The sequence below is a fragment of the Toxotes jaculatrix genome, chromosome 10, assembly GCF_017976425.1.
Source record: "Toxotes jaculatrix isolate fToxJac2 chromosome 10, fToxJac2.pri, whole genome shotgun sequence".
In the NCBI taxonomy this organism is placed as follows: Eukaryota; Metazoa; Chordata; class Actinopteri; family Toxotidae; genus Toxotes; species Toxotes jaculatrix.
In genome coordinates, this window is record NC_054403.1 from 20,912,880 (window position 1) to 20,926,352 (window position 13,473).

General features: G+C 39.0%; 1 protein-coding gene across 1 annotated transcript in view; it reads right to left on the reverse strand.

Annotated features, from left to right (window-relative positions):
- Positions 1-13,473, reverse strand: part of gfra4b (GDNF family receptor alpha 4b) — a 38,671-nt gene that overhangs the window by 9,649 nt on the left and 15,549 nt on the right. The window lies entirely within an intron of this gene.

The following is a 13,473-nucleotide window of genomic DNA, read 5'->3' on the forward strand; positions in this document are numbered from 1 at the left end:
TTAATGGAGGTAGTTGATGCTTCTCATTGCTCTGTTGCTTCAAAAGTTGGGATATATCATACATCTTGAGTTTGAAACTCTGAGCAGATATCCAACATATTGTGCTGGGTACAGTCCACTGTTTTCAGGGCGAAGGACAATTAAGACAGATTTATTATATGTTTTGTATGATAGTATTTTGTGTTTTAGCAACACTAGCAGCCTAGCTCAGTATGGAAATGTCAGTCTGTCCACTGCTTCAGTCTGGAGGAAATATTTCAGCAACTATTGGATGGATTGCTATGAAATTTTGTACAGACATTTGTTTTCCCCTGAGGATGAATCCTAATGGCTTTGGTGATCCCCCGACTTTTCATCTAACACCACCATGAGGTCATTTGAGTGAAATCTCTCAACAACTACCCTATGATTTGGTACACACATTCATGTTCTTCTCAGGATGATTTGTAATACCTTATCCTCTGATTTTCCATATAACACCATCGTCAGGTCACAGCGGAGTGGTGTGAAGATAAAGTAAAATAAAGATCTGCCCGTCAACCCGTGTAAAATTCATCAAATATTTCACATTCGAGAAAGAAAACAGTGACTCTCTTTGCACCTGAAAACACAAAAAAGACACTGTTGCAGAAACAGATCAGCTCTGTTGGCTGTGGTACATGTTCCTTCCACAGACACGGTTTCTTTTCTTTTCAGGATGACAAAATAATCTAAACTTCATAAAAACAGTTTTTGTCTGAGGTGTTGTGTCTTTTCACATAACATCTCCTAAGTGGCTTTGTTTGAAATTGTTACTATGGATCACATTCTTTGTGACTATCCTGTACCTTTTAATTGGGCCTCCAAGCTACAGCATTTGCGTTTTTTTGTTTTTTTTTTGAGGACAGCATCAAGGCCAAATTACTTCACATATTGTTACTAACCTGTCATGGAGTATAGGTTATGAAATAATGTATTTTTAATTGAATGCATGTATTATATGCAGGCACACTGTGAAAGATCTTGAGTGGCAGACTTATACAGATGCTAATCCAGGCTCTCATTGATTCACCGGCAAACCTTGTCCTGACTTAGTTTGACTCTTTCAGTTCTACTGCATGACTCAAGCTTATTCACCGAGCCAGGGAGCTTGAATAATAGGTGTGTGACATGTACTGAATATACAGAGAATGTTAAAAAGAACCTTAGACATTCATCTGTTGCTGTAGTGAAAAGCCCATGCAGTGCTATGTCCATTGATTGAAGTCTGTCTCAATATGCCAACATACCAGCTGGTGAGATGGTGGATGTTGGTTTTCTGCTTTGGGTATTTGGCTAAACATGAAAAAGTTAAATTTATGTTAAGTGGTATATATATGGTCCTATGGTCACGAAAATAAATACATCACCATAGGGGCATATGGATGAATAAAGCCAAACTCTTTTGCAGCCACGTTGCAGGAGTCAGGTCTTTACAGTACATACAGTAACATACAGCAGTAAGACCTCTAACAAAAACATAATTATATACAGACATCAAGATGCTGACCCCAGGTGTAAAAATGTAGACAATTGGCAATGAAACATTTTAATGTGTTTTTGTCATAGACCTCATACACCACATAAAATACAGAACCTCTCCGCAGTTAATTGCAGTGGAGGTGAGGAGTTTTTAAAAAGAGCTGTCACTCTTCTTTTGAACGTTTCCTGTGTTGCACTCCTTGTATTTTTTTAATTATACTATTATTGAGAAAACTACAATGACTTCAAGAAAAAAAAAATATTTGTCTGTACCCCCTCTTTCCATTACTCTTTGTTTTTACATCTTATGTCTGTGTCCAATACAAGTCAGAAAACAACATGTTTCAATGCCGTTGCTAATCACGAGTACACTTTGGAGAATCTGTTTTTCAGATTTCTGTCCTCAGGTTTTTCGAAAAGCATATTCCTAAGCCTGACATTCAATAAGCTCTGCTGCTTCAATAAGATCCTGTGATCCAACCAATGTAAATTCACATCACCTCTTTTGTTTCTCGTAATGTCTCTTACCCCATCTGCTTAAATCAAAAATTTTCAATTTCATGCTGCTTTTATCTGCTTATACTGTAGGTAATTCTGGGGCAAAATTTTCTCAGCCATTGTTTTGATCTCCACAACACACACACTCAGGTAGAAAGACAGAAAGTAATAAAACATGTTTTCCATCTGTCAAGACTGTTCAATCACTTGCATCTGCTTTCAAAGCTGAATCAAACCCCCACAGGTGCACTGAGTCTCACTCACATCAGGTGTTATCCAAGCTCTCATCCTCTGTTCGGCACATGTCAGCTAAGCACATCCAATACAGACATGTGGATGCTGGCAGGGAGGGAAAAAAGTTCCAACCAATGCCAGCGTCCTGGAAGGCCAGATGGTCCGTTGCAAACTCAAGGCAGAGCTCCTAGGCCCTTCCTCTACAGCTATGTGTCAGTTTGTGCTGCCTGGGCAGAAGCTGGAATAGACACCATACATCATGAATGCAAATGAGCCGCTTGATTTGACATTTCCAATAAGCCTGTCTCAATGTACCAGTGGGTTTAGCCAATTAACCATGTCAGTAATCAATGTGTTCTGAGGCTCAGTTAAGTCCTCAGTTTCCCTGCCACATAAATCACAGGCAGATTAGCTGATCAGTTACCCTTGCGCACAGACTTAATGGTCCACTTCAGGAGAGATAAAATGGAAAATGAAACTTAATGAAGTCAGCTGGAATGTTAGCCTCACTGCTATATACCTACAAGGCAGTAAGGCTGTGGTAATGTATTGGTGTGCTTAATGAGTATCACCTTTGTTTCAGTGCTCTTCAGATTAGTAATTTGTCTTGGATTAACGCAAGCAGCCTCACTTTAAAGGGGGCAGCCTCCAGCGGTGTTGCCAAACACCAATGATGGGAGTCTAACACGGAGTCTTGAGCAACATCATACAAGCAATTTTAGCGTGAGAGCTGATTTAGCACACTTTGTCTTCCTTTGCCAGTTATTTTTGTCTGTGGCTTTTTGGCAGCTACTTCTGCATACCTACACCTAGAAACCTAATTCAAACATCCATGTGTTGAGTTTATTTAAGCAATCGTAGTAACTTTTGTCTTTTACACCTTTTTATATAAAAGAAATATATATATATATATATTTTAGCTGCTAAATACTCACAGTGCTACTGCTGTTTGGTGCTGAGCACAAGGGATCTGTAGAGCTTGTCTGCTGAAAGTAGCTGCCTGCTACAGCTGAAAAGGACTTTGACAGCGGAGAGAATGAACCAAACAGTACAGTTGTGACTGGACAACTAAACAATGAGCTGAAACTCACTCTGTAGGTTCATCACTACGAGTGACCCCTTTTATGTTGTCACATTGGGATTTAATATCTTGTTATAGTAAAATACCAATTACAGCTGCTTTAAATAATTAAACAGTTTAAGATGATCAGCCAATAGGAGAATCCAGCTACTATTTGTGCACTTTCTGCTTCTTACTTTCAAAACTCCTAGCTCTTTGACATGTGTTCACGCAACCTCTTCTTTCACTTAAAACGTAAATACTTTTTGAGTTGTGACCTTAAAAGCTTAGTTTTCCAGTTCCCTTCAGCTGTATCTGATACAAAATTCTTCATTCAACTCACACACATTATTTTAACTACACAAAAGCCCATAATTGTAACACAGACAAATATCAATATGTTCATCCTTCTGTTTCTTACAAAGTAAATATCGAGTTACATAAATATATATATATATATTTTTAAATATGACCATTTTAGGAGTGGCTCCAGTATTGCTCTGAGAACTGAACTGGATCAGCCATATCTCAGTGGCTGATTGAAATCTCTGCTCAAGGTCTGCTGACTAGTTTTTACCATATCTTTCAACCACATTTAATAGTCTTCCTTGAGTAATAATTAATAGCACTATCGTTCCAACAGTTCATATTCCTTCAGCTGCACCTTCATTAGAAGGTTATCTGTCTGTTTTGAGTGACTTTAAGCTGTGACTGTTTTTAGTTGCAGCTCTTCAAAAGTTCAACTAGTAAATTGGCGTTCACACGTGTTGAACATATTTATTTGTTCATGAGTCTATTTTTTTTTCTTTCAGCCTGCTTGTAATACTAGTGTTTCTAAAGTTCATGCTCATTTTGCCATACCTGCTTGATAGCGGTAAAAGAATCTTTAATTGGTCACATATATTTGCAGCTTTTAGTGTATTCTTTTGAAATATTAACTTGATTTTTGAGAGGAGAAAGACATTCAGACTGATAAATGTGCCTTAGCATTTTAATTCATTCATCAAGATTCGTTAAAATGTAAAGGGGTTAGAAGTGGCACACTTTAATAAAATCCAAGTGAATATTAAATTTGGTCTTATTCTTTATTGACCTCGTGCTGGTCACATTAAGTTTCTTAAGTTTAGCACTTTGTCTTTTAGAGAAAAGTAAAGTTCATCATGTTGTGAAAGTACTTTAGGTCCCTGTGTGTCTTATATATATTGTTTACTTTATCGGTAATAACTCTCAGGAGTGAAAGATTTAAGTTACAGGCACAAGTGAATGTGAAAGTGAGTGTATGAATCATCTTCACAAAGATGTAGCCTATATATTTATACCTCCGCGCTGGTGACAGCCGTGACAGGAGGCATAATGTTGTCCGGTTGTCCATTTGTCCCATTCTCGTGAATGTGATATCTCAGGAGCACCTGGAGGGAATTTCTTCAAATCTGGCACAAACGTTCTCTTGGACTGCAAATACACTTAATACTTTTTATTAGATTGCTTGAAAGTCTTCACTACATATATGAGACTGGACAGACATGCATGTAAACTGAAACTTGAGCGGTTGGCGGAAGCATACAATCCCGAGGCAGTAATTCTAGTTGTTATAAATCGTTGCTGTCTGATACTTTGTATGAGACATTATTTGCTTTTATGGCACAAAATTTGCAATTTTAGACATCAAAGCGGAGTAGATTGAATTTGGCAAAATGAGACAGCAAAATTTCCCTCTACAGTCAAAATAAAGCAGTGTCAGCTTCACTCATACTTCACGTTAGACATCAAACAAATAGTGCATGAAGGCCTAGAAAAGCACAGCAATTAGCTTCAAAGTTTTGAAATCAGAAGCATTCATACTTTCAGCAAATACACTAGGTACCTTTACATGTGGTACACAATTTATTTTTTAAATCTTCTTTAAAAAAATCATCCATTCAGTTGATCCTTTTCCAACAGTGGCTATTTGGCTAACTTTTACTGAGAGAAAATGCTGCCTGTAAGAATGCCATATAAATTATTTACCCAGAACTTCAGACAAAAAGAGCTGCCACATTAGCAAACAATCTCAGAGGAAGTTCAGTCAGATATATTTACTGCTAAAGGATTTTGTTGGCAATGAATGGATATGCAGCTGTCTTCTGTCAGAAAAGACTGGTCTTGATCATAACACACTTATATTGCAAAGGTAGGGGACATGCAGTACCTGAGGCACAGGGCAGGAAATACTATCAAAAGCAGTTAGTAAGTAACTGGAACAGCAGATGCTCTGGTGATAAAGAGACAACAACAACTTACAGCTGCAGTAGCACGAAGAATTTGACGTGACAAGGAAAGATCTTTGAATTTGACTTATCAGATGATAAAACACTGCACAGAGAGGAGAAAGGATTTCACAATTGACAGTTCTAATCGTTTTATTTTTTGTTGTGTCCTTTGCAGGCAGTGTACACTACATCTGCACAAAATCTACCAGGAATATATGCTTGTATTTATTTGATTGGCCAGTGCAGTGCCTTGTTAGTTGATGCTGCATTGCGCATGGTATTGTGTATTGTATTGTATGGCCTTGTCAAAGTGAATAATGTGTGTTTTCACACATTGCTGAACACGGCCTTAAGTGGCATTGACTGTTTCTTATGCTACATTCTTGTAACAAGCCTTATTCGGCCAAGCCCTGTATATTACTTAAATCAACATAACCCCAGACCACAAAATGTAATTCATTTCTGATTAGATATTTACAGTGGCAAAATAGTAAAATGAAAAATGATTGTTGATGTAGTTGTTTGTATCTTGTTAATTTAGATTTACAACAATTAGACAAAAGTGGCCTAGGCTGGGCAAAACTTCACAAGTAAATCACACATTCACTTTATAAAAAGTTTATATACAGCAACTATATATGACAAACTGCTTTATAGACTAAATATGTTTATTTTCCCCAGAGGCAGAGGTCTGTTTTAGCACTGAAAGCTTGTATTGCCCGAAGTGACATCTTACATCTTTAAGCTAGCATCAGTTCCTGAACAGAAGTCATTTAGTTGCCTAATAACCACCTCCACTCCTCCACCAACACCATCACCCCTGCCTTTATTGATGCTTTCCCTCAGAGGAGCTCCGGCCAGCAAGGAGGTGGTTCTGTACCGTCTGTGGAAAGCTGAGCCTAAACTCACACTGTTTTTCCCTGTCTCTAAACATGGACACAAACACTTCATAAGGGCAGTTAGGGAAAATAACAAATATACAATACATAATCCCAGCCAGTACCAAGCATTACCAGGTACTCAACCCCTCAACACAAACAATATTACAAGTGTCTGCTAGTCTAAATCCACTGTAATGAATTGGCAATAAACCCAATGTCACTGTTCACTCCCTCAGCCACCTCGTCTTAATTATGCTGCATGTGCTTACGTCTCTCCTCTGAGGCACTTACATTGACAAATATGCTTATTATTAATCACTCCCCATTACTGGAGGCAGGATCACATAGACCATGTGCATTTCACTCTTTAATGTATTTTTTTTTCCAGTTACGTTCCATCTGTAATTTTGGAGTTTACATTCCCACTGTGCAGTTTGAAAAAAACAAACAAACAAAAAAATACAACAAACATACAAATTGATCCTGTAATGCAAGAGCTGCTGTGTGAAGGCAGTGAATTGTAAACAAAAGATTATATTTGAACACATTGAAGAGGGTGGTTGTTATTCGTGACTCAAATCGCTGTTTCGGGTGAGCACCCGTGTCAGCTTGATCCAAGGGCTACATGCTGTAAGACTGACTGGCTGTTTGGAGTCTGTGTGTGTGTGTGTGTTTTTGTTGTGCCATCCTTTTGAAAACCAGAGTTTTAGTCCTTGAATGAGAACACATGCGCATGTGAGGGGGGAGGTTAAGGAGTTTGGGATTTAAAGAAGTATTAAGTAATTTATGAAATTAATAAACCTCTATCAACAGCAGCTTTGGCAGGACTCAGGCAGTGACGTTCAGTTAAAGTCACACAAGATCATATCACTGTCAGAATGATGTGTTCTCATTGCCACAGGGTAAGAATTAAAAAAAAAAAAAAAAAAAAAATACAAGAGGCGTTTAGTGAAGATAATTTCTCTTGACAGAATCTCTATTTGCAGCAGTCCTCACTGTGCACTGTCTGTTGTTTAAACAGCCAGATCAGAGCCTTACATATTGTCACGATACTTGGGTGTCGATTCAAAATATATATAGCGATTTTTAAGTATAGTGATTCTAGAAGTCTTACGATTTGATATTACAATTATTGCAGTTTTTCTTTAACATCAGGAGACAATGTATATCATAAGTCATATCTCCAAAAACAATCACACATCACGTCAGTCCCTCCAAATTTTATTAGAGCAGCCCGATTGCTATCAAAATTATTGCCAACAACAGTATGTCAATTAAAGAATCTTAAAAATAAAAAAAAAAGAATTGCGATACTTAAGGGAATTGTTTATTTTTCTCCACCCATAACTATGGATAGGTAGGGGAAGAACCTACAGATCTGGCTCGGAAGCTTGCTGATGTTTAGCAGGTATAACGTTTGCCATGTACCAGGCAAAAACATCAAGTTTCATTACCAGATGCTGCATCAGCATAAATACTGAAATTTGACCAAACCTGCAAAGAGGCTGCCTGAAAATATCAGTCGCAGTACTCCAACAATGTGTATGTTTTCTGCAAAAGCCTTAACTGTTCTTCCTCAGGTGGTTTCTAAAGGCTTTCTGAACCACCTGAGGCTTACACTGAATCACTGGCAGGATGAAATAGTCTTAAAACCCTGGGCCAACAGCCAAAATTCAAACAAACTGAACACCACCCACCTGCTGACACACAGACACAAACACAGCTACAAATCCACAGCCTGTTTTGTTCCTATTGAGCCATAAGAAAGACTAAAGGACAAAGACTCTGTTGGAATACTGTAGGCTCACTCCACTGGAAATCCATAATTAGTGGCAGACAATTTGCTACCTGGAACAGTGATCATATGCTGTCATAGTCATTTTGCTGGGGCTAATAGGTATCAGATCTCAACTCTGACAGAAAACAGTCCTCTCCCCCCACTGAGACTGAAAAAAAGAAGACATGTAGACACAGTAGGACAAAACTGACATAAATAACAAGTAGCAACAATTAAGACCATCTCTGGAGGCTTAGGTGGGTGGATTAGCATCTTCACACAGGCCTTCCTCTTGGGGTTATATGAGTCTACACACTAAGCCAGCTAAAACTAAACAACGTTGATATTCAAATGTGAGAGCATCGTCCAATCACACTATTGCTTTTACATGGTTTTCTTAAAGATCTTCCTCCACACTGACAACAGCAAAACAATAAGAACACAACAAAATCTCTTCTCCTCCTCCTTTTGCTGTTGGCATATAGAAGAGTGTGTTTTACTGTGTTTATAATATGATCAAACTCATAATTTAATTCTTGTTCCTTAAATAGTTAATCCAGTCCCACTTTTACATCTTACCCAAGGTGGATAGTAATTGAGGTATTGATCTAATCACTGTTTCTTGATTGTAAAGTTGTCTGATGGCACAGGCACACAGACAGAGACAGGTTTATGACAACACTTGTATTGTGTGATCGGCCATTTTGACATTTAATGTAAGTGTCCACAGAGAGGGTTAAAAATGAGAAAGCTGGTTTGCTAAAAAGCAGTCGACTGTCTCAGCAGCTTTTAACAATTCTTCCTGAATCTCCACTTTCCTCGTCCACAGCAAACATGTTGCCATTGTTTTCAGATTTATTCTCTCTGCTTTTCAAAAAGCTCAGTTTACAGAAATATGATGGAAAATGGTTGCTTAGTGTTGACAGAAGGCCAAATCGCAAGACTAAGATGTGTTTTTATATTTAGCAAGTGGGGAGGCATCCTGCGGTTCATTAACAGAATAACTCATATTCTGTGTTTGTTAGAGAGACAGAAAAACGCTTCAAGCAAATATCAAATGGAAATGTGGCTAAACACTTTTATTGAAAGTTGGTATTATTGTAGATGTCTGTACTTCTTCATACCTGACTGATTTACTAGAGGGGGACTGTATTTCTGTCATAACTGAACAGACAGTGTCTAACATTTATATGGAAGCTGCAACTTGTTACTGTTAATGAGAAAGGAAATTATGAAAGGTTTTCTTTTGATATGCAGAACAGTTTCCATCAGACTGACTCCGAAAAGTAAAATTTAATTCATTTTCCCAGATGTGACTAAAATAAAGGCTATGATAAAGGCTATGATTATTTAGGGGCAAGACTGAAGGAATGAAGTTCTGTTGGTGTGTGTGTGTGTGTGTGCATTCCAATTTGTATGTCTGTGCGAAGACCTGTCAAGTTCAATCCCAATGTCACACAACAAAGACTGCTTTATCTTCACTTGGAAATTGTGACATTATGAGTGCATCGACTATTGGTATGTAATGGTTGCAATTAACTTATCAGCATATCGTCCTTCCTTTGCAGAGGGGCAGAGCGTGACACATCATGTTTTTCTCCCTGTGTGAAACTAAGTGCTGGCTGTCTGCGGCACTAAACAGGACCCAAGCCAGCCACCAGGGCATGCAAATGATAGATCTTCTTCTCAAATACAGGGTGCAGAACTCAGGCAAATACTGATCCCGATTCATTAAAAAACGTCTCTCACACACTGCAAAATCAGCTGTGGTTATATAAAAAAGACTAGAATGCCATATAAACAGAGTAAACAGAGAACAACCTTGTTAACATTGCTATTAATCATCTCGTCTTCACTATGACTAGACGTGTACTGTCATCTGAAAACCTGTTGATAGCAACAGGTTAATTACTGCTTCTGCTCCAGCACTGTGCATATGCCGTTTACAGCCATGGCAGATTTACCACTGAGAATTCTCAGTAATTTTTTGAAACAGTCCTTCATTTTAAAGAGCAACCTAACACCCTGCTTTAGCTTGCACTTACACCTTTCATAAATAGAAAGCGGTAAGGGCTAGTTTATGATTTGTCAGAATTAGTTGGTAGGACATGTTGTCTGACCACATTGATCAAAACTGTTTATAACTGATCAGAACAGCCACAGTGGAAGATGGACTGAAAAACTGACTGTCATAAAGATGGGGAGGCGTGATATCGTTTAAATATGGAAATAATAGCCGACATTTTCAAAACTTCTCTTCGCCTTCTATCAAATCCTGAATCAGGAAGCTGCAGGTTACACTTAGGATAAATTCTCTTTTGAATCAGAAGAAAGTATAAATGGATGACAAGTTAAAGGAAAAACCTGCACAAATGAGTGCATGGCGAATGCAGATGTTTTGACGCAGGTGCGCTGCATGGTACAACTAAGCAATTAACATCCAGTCATGCTCTGTGGCATGTGTAAACATGCTGAGCAGGCCCCGTTGATTCTCATTTTGTATAAAAATGGCAAGAGGAAAAGATCTAAACAACCGTGAATCACAGTGACTGCTCAGCTGGCTTGTGTTTCAATAGGAACACTGACTAAAGTGACATCTGCATTTAGATCTTTGGGAAAATCTACAGTAAATAGGGCCAGAAATTGTGGTTGACAGCGCACATTTGATGACCACAATGCTCATGCGTTACAGTGCAGTGTGTAAGGGAAAACAGATAAACAACTCTTCCTCAGGTGACTGAGAATGTCAATGCAGGATGTGATTAGACTGTGTCAGCGAGAACAGTCTGTTGACAATCATAGAGAGGGATATTACAGTAGGGTTGCAGTGCATAAACCCCTCATTACAAAGATGAATGCACATTTGAGAGTTCAGTGGTGCAGAAACCAGAGCCCCTGGTCGACAAAGATGTGGAAAAAAAGTGATACGGTCAGATGAGTCATCCTTCACCATATTCTCGAAAAGGGGGTGTGTGCATGTGTGGCAAACACCAAGAGAATGGTACAGGCCTGAATGCTTGACCCTCACAGTGAGGGGGTGCTGGTGGCTCTGTTATGCTGTGGGGGGGGGGGGGGGGGGGGCGTTCTGCAGGCATGGTTTGTGTCCACTTTTCCCCTTAAAGGGAAGGGTCATTATAAATCAAGACAAAGATTTTATCCTCTGATGAAACATTTCTATCCTGGTGTGAGTGGTCTCTTTCAGAATGACAGTTTCCCCATCTATAGGGTATGAGGGTCACTGAATGGTTTGATGAGTGTGAAAGTGATGTGAATCATCCTTTGCCCTCACAGTCACCAGATCTCAACCCAGTTGAACACATATGGGAGGCTTTTGGCCGATTAGTTAAGACAGTGCTCTCCACCACCATTATCAAAACACCAAATGAGGGAATATCTTCTGGATGAATGGTGTTCATCACTCCAGTAGAGTTCCAGAGATTTGTAGAATCAAAGCCACAGCACACTGAGGCTGTTCTGGTGGCCCAGCACCTTACTAAGACACTTTATGTTGGTTGTTCCTTTAATTTGTCACCTGTCTGTATTTACAGAGCAGTAACAGTGTTAAGGGTTGCCTTACCAAAGTGATGAAGTGTTAACCTTCTGTCAGGTCTGATGTTGTGGCAGGGCCATAATACTTGCCAGCTGTGGCTGTCACTCAGAAGTCATTACAGGTCGGGGAGGGGCCACACATTCCAGCACAGTGATTGATGGGCACTTTTACTGATGAGACTCTAGCAGCAGAGTCCTCTGTGTTGCTCAGACTCCCAGCATGCTCCCAGTCCTTGAGACCCGTCTGTTGTGTTGCAAAGCAGCCGCAATGAGAGCAGCTTACACGTGAATCTTGAGATAGGGCTTTTCAGCTGATTGCCTCCACTTGCCTCCATTGAGATAAAGAGCTGCAACATGGCAATTTCCATAGTGCATTGTGTTTTAAGGTCATAAATCTGGAGGCTTTTGCTGTGTTTTTCAGTTTTATGGGTCCAGATGCACACTACACTGGTGATGTGAAACAATAGCCTTGTCTCTTTTAGCTGTACATTATTTAAATGTGTTGCAAGCAAGTAGCAAGCAAGTTTGATTTTGTGTCTCCATTTGGCTCCATGATCTGTAATTGGTGTCTTTACACACACTCAAACCTCGTTGTAAAATAATCTGAGCGCAGGGAAATTATCATTCACCTAGAACCAGCAGTAGATGACAAGAAGTGGAAAAATAAGTGGGCCGGCATGAACAGATGTTGGCCTATTAAGGTAGGAGTGGAGTGGAGGACTCTGTCAATCATGCAGGACCCATGGGACTATAACAGTGATCTGCAGTAGCTCAGATACATGACTTCTTTTGGCTCCTTTGTGATCCACTGTTTTAAAGCCTCAAATGAAAGGTCACAAAGGGACCAAAGAAACCAAAAGGCATGGCCTGGAGATCAAAAGGAACATAAGTCCTCAGTCAACACAGGCTTGAGTATAAAAGTTAGAACAAGTCTGACACCCGCCACTGCTCAACAAGCAATTTCTTGTAAAATCTTTTCTGACTAGTGCTTCAGTGTGTTTCAAAACGGGGCTGTTTGGCATTATGGGACTTCTGAGTGTGATGGCAAAGTATTTGTGAAAGTTATTCCTCAAGGATCTGAAACATGGGCACCTGTTTGTCATCTTCAGAGCTGTCAGTCACTTACACTTAGATGCTGACGTGTTGTACAAAGTCTTAAAGAATACTAGAAATACTCATAGGATAGGATGACAGTGAAGCCTCAACATTTTCCTCTCCTCATTAGCATATCACAGGAATAATTCCTAACATGATGTGTAGTTATAAAATTATTTGTTGTGCATTTTAGTGGCACAAGATATGATTTAGGATCATTTTCCAGATTATTTTATGCTCTGTTGTCATGTAATATTCAAAATAAGAACAATGGAAGAGAACAGAGCATAAAATAAATAAAGCAGATTTGAAAATAAATAAACAGTTAAATCTTCTGGTGAATATTGCTTTTTGACAGTAACTTACACAGCTTTATTCTCTGTTCATGTTTGTTGTAAAAAGAAACGCTGAGTCTCACTGAAACAGTTATCCGTTATTCAGACAAAAAACCCATTAGGCATTTCTGTCACAGTTTGTAGAACAAAAGCAATACTGTGCACGAAATGATTACAATTTTCTTTTTCAGTCACTTCAATTTAACTTCCACTGGCAATAAACCATAACAATGTCCTAATTAATTTCAGCTCTGAAATTCATAGTTACTCAGTCAAACAGACTGCCTGGATTATA